Genomic DNA, 4,615 nt, shown 5'->3' with positions numbered 1-4,615 from the left:
AGTTTTCCCTTCGTATCTCTTCCGGACCAGGTCCGATTCGCACGAAACTCGCTGGGCATGGCCAGGAGCGCCCCCTGCTGCCCACGCCACCGTCCCCGCGCTTCTACTCCCGAGGGCCGAGGAGACAGCGAAGCGTGGGTCGGGTCGCCTGCTTCCAGGGTCTCCCTGGTACTCTCCAGTCTCCCGAGTCCATCGGGTCTGACCTCGTATTTTTAGCCCAGACGGGGAATGAGAAAGGGGCCCCCGACCGCCCGAGGGCGGGCGCTCGCTTCTCAGCCTAGGAACGTCCGATTCCCACGAAACTTTTACGCCAGACGTTCCTGGCAGCGAGCGCGTTCAAAGGTGACCCGCGCTGCTTCTCTCCTCCCAAGGGCCGAAGAGATATTCGTCTTCAAACCCGACCGGCCCTGTGTTTGCCGCCCCGGCGGTTTTAAAAAATCATAGCGTAAAAACGGTGGGTGCGCTTCGCCTGCCGCTTGGACAGCGTTAAACGGCAGCCCCGGCTCTTTCCAAAGGGCCCTCAACCGACTTTCTGCTCCCAAGGAGCCCAGAGATATGAAACCGAAAAATCAAAACCCCGTGCCAACCAGACCTCCAGGAAGGGGGCTGGCGGCTAACCATGCCCGGCAGGGTGCACCCTGGTCGGACGCTTTGGGAGGGTCGAGAGCCTGGATGTGCCACCCCGACGAGTAATGAGTTTTCCCTTCGTATCTCTTCCGGACCAGGTCCGATTCGCACGAAACTCGCTGGGCATGGCCAGGAGCGCCCCCTGCTGCCCAGGCCTGGCTCTGGGCCTGGGCACACTTCATTCACTTTGTACCTTTAAATCATACTACTACTACCACCAGACTTCCAGGCCCAAGAGGTCAAACACAGTCATGCCCAGCAAAGTAGCTCTGGGCCTGGGCACACTTCATTCACTTTGTACCTTTAAATCATACTACTACTACCACCAGACTTCCAGGCCCAAGAGGTCAAACACATTCATGCCCAGCAAAGTAGCTCTGGGCCTGGGCACACTTCAATCACTTTGTGCCTTTAAATCATACTACTACTACCAGACTTCCAGGCCCAAGAGGTCAAACACAGTCATGCCCAGCAAAGTAGCTCTGGGCCTGGGCACACTTCATTCACTTTGTGCCTTTAAATCATACTACTACTACCACCAGAATTCCAGGGCCAAGAGGTCACACAGTCATACACAGCAAAGTAGCTCTGGGCCTGGGCACACTTCAAGAAGTTTGACCCTTTATATAAGCCTAGAAATAGACTTCCAGGGCCAAGAGGTCAACCACAGTCATGCACAGCAAAGTAGCTCTGGGCCTGGGCACACTTCAATCACTTTGTGCCTTTAAATCATACTACTACTACCACCAGACTTCCAGGCCCAAGAGTTCAAACACATTCATGCCCAGCAAAGTAGCTCTGGGCCTGGGCACACTTCAAGATGTTTGACCCTTTATATAAGCCTAGAAATAGACTTCCAGAGCCAAGAGGTCAAACACAGTCATGCCCAGCAAAGTAGCTCTGGGCCTGGGCACACTTCAATCACTTTGTGCCTTTAAATCATACTACTACTACTACCAGACTTCCAGACCCAAGAGGTCAAACACAGTCATGCCCAGCAAAGTAGCTCTGGGCCTGGGCACACTTCAAGAAGTTTGACCCTTTATATAAGCCTAGAAATAGACTTCCAGGCCCAAGAGGTCAAACACAGTCATGCCCAGCAAAGTAGCTCTGGGCCTGGGCACACTTCAAGATGTTTGACCCTTTATATAAGCCTAGAAATAGACTTCCAGGCCCAAGAGTTCAAACACAGTCATGCACAGCAAAGTAGCTCTGGGCCTGGGCACACTTCATTCACTTTGTACCTTTAAATCATACTACTACTACCACCAGACTTCCAGGCCCAAGAGGTCAAACACATTCATGCCCAGCAAAGTAGCTCTGGGCCTGGGCACACTTCAATCACTTTGTGCCTTTAAATCATACTACTACTACCAGACTTCCAGGCCCAAGAGGTGAAACACAGTCATGCCCAGCAAAGTAGCTCTGGGCCTGGGCACACTTCAAGAAGTTTGACCCTTTATATAAGCCTAGAAATAGACTTCCAGAGCCAAGAGGTCAAACACAGTCATGCCCAGCAAAGTAGCTCTGGGCCTGGGCACACTTCAATCACTTTGTGCCTTTAAATCATACTACTACTACTACCAGACTTCCAGACCCAAGAGGTCAAACACAGTCATGCCCAGCAAAGTAGCTCTGGGCCTGGGCACACTTCAAGAAGTTTGACCCTTTATATAAGCCTAGAAATAGACTTCCAGGCCCAAGAGGTCAAACACAGTCATGCCCAGCAAAGTAGCTCTGGGCCTGGGCACACTTCATTCACTTTGTACCTTTAAATCATACTACTACTACCAGACTTCCAGGCCCAAGACGTCAAACACAGTCATGCCCAGCAAAGTAGCTCTGGGCCTGGGCACACTTCATTCACTTTGTACCTTTAAATCATACTACTACTACCAGACTTCCAGGCCCAAGAGGTCAAACACAGTCATGCCCAGCAAAGTAGCTCTGGGCCTGGGCACACTTCAATCACTTTGTGCCTTTAAATCATACTACTACTACCACCAGACTTCCAGGGCCAAGAGGTCAACCACAGTCATGCACAGCAAAGTAGCTCTGGGCCTGGGCACACTTCAATCACTTTGTGCCTTTAAATCATACTACTACTACCACCAGACTTCCAGGCCCAAGAGTTCAAACACATTCATGCCCAGCAAAGTAGCTCTGGGCCTGGGCACACTTCAAGAAGTTTGACCCTTTATATAAGCCTAGAAATAGACTTCCAGAGCCAAGAGGTCAAACACAGTCATGCACAGCAAAGTAGCTCTGGGCCTGGGCACACTTCAATCAATTTGTGCCTTTAAATCATACTACTACTACCAGACTTCCAGGCCCAAGAGGTCAAACACAGTCATGCCCAGCAAAGTAGCTCTGGGCCTGGGCACACTTCAAGAAGTTTGACCCTTTATATAAGCCTAGAAATAGACTTCCAGGCCCAAGAGGTCAAACACAGTCATGCCCAGCAAAGTAGCTCTGGGCCTGGGCACACTTCAAGATGTTTGACCCTTTATATAAGCCTAGAAATAGACTTCCAGGCCCAAGAGTTCAAACACAGTCATGCACAGCAAAGTAGCTCTGGGCCTGGGCACACTTCATTCACTTTGTACCTTTAAATCATACTACTACTACCACCAGACTTCCAGGCCCAAGAGGTCAAACACATTCATGCCCAGCAAAGTAGCTCTGGGCCTGGGCACACTTCAATCACTTTGTGCCTTTAAATCATACTACTACTACCAGACTTCCAGGCCCAAGAGGTGAAACACAGTCATGCCCAGCAAAGTAGCTCTGGGCCTGGGCACACTTCAAGAAGTTTGACCCTTTATATAAGCCTAGAAATAGACTTCCAGAGCCAAGAGGTCAAACACAGTCATGCCCAGCAAAGTAGCTCTGGGCCTGGGCACACTTCAATCACTTTGTGCCTTTAAATCATACTACTACTACTACCAGACTTCCAGACCCAAGAGGTCAAACACAGTCATGCCCAGCAAAGTAGCTCTGGGCCTGGGCACACTTCAAGAAGTTTGACCCTTTATATAAGCCTAGAAATAGACTTCCAGGCCCAAGAGGTCAAACACAGTCATGCCCAGCAAAGTAGCTCTGGGCCTGGGCACACTTCATTCACTTTGTACCTTTAAATCATACTACTACTACCAGACTTCCAGGCCCAAGACGTCAAACACAGTCATGCCCAGCAAAGTAGCTCTGGGCCTGGGCACACTTCATTCACTTTGTACCTTTAAATCATACTACTACTACCACCAGACTTCCAGGCCCAAGAGTTCAAACACATTCATGCCCAGCAAAGTAGCTCTGGGCCTGGGCACACTTCAAGAAGTTTGACCCTTTATATAAGCCTAGAAATAGACTTCCAGAGCCAAGAGGTCAAACACAGTCATGCACAGCAAAGTAGCTCTGGGCCTGGGCACACTTCAATCAATTTGTGCCTTTAAATCATACTACTACTACTACCAGACTTCCAGGCCCAAGAGGTCAAACACAGTCATGCCCAGCAAAGTAGCTCTGGGCCTGGGCACACTTCAAGAAGTTTGACCCTTTATATAAGCCTAGAAATAGACTTCCAGGCCCAAGAGGTCAAACACAGTCATGCCCAGCAAAGTAGCTCTGGGCCTGGGCACACTTCATTCACTTTGGACCTTTAAATCATACTACTACTACTACTACTACTACCAGACTTCCAGGCCCAAGAGGTCAAACACAGTCATGCCCAGCAAAGTAGATCTGGGCCTGGGCACACTTCAATCACTTTGTGCCTTTAAATCATACTACTACTACCACCAGACTTCCAGGCCCTGGATGTCACACCTTCATGCCTAGCAAGGTTGCTTTACACCTGCGCACACTTCAGACCGTTTCACTCTTTTAATCATTCAAAGTACCACATTTCCAGACCCAAGAGGTCACAGAATCATACCCAGCAAAGTAGCTCTGGGCCTGGGCGGACCATGCAGTTTGACCCTTTTTTTTT

The sequence above is a fragment of the Electrophorus electricus genome, unplaced genomic scaffold, assembly GCF_041902795.1.
Source record: "Electrophorus electricus isolate QZ-2024a unplaced genomic scaffold, ASM4190279v1 Scaffold247, whole genome shotgun sequence".
Taxonomy (NCBI): Eukaryota; Metazoa; Chordata; class Actinopteri; order Gymnotiformes; family Gymnotidae; genus Electrophorus; species Electrophorus electricus.
Note: the sequence above shows the minus strand (reverse complement) of the source record.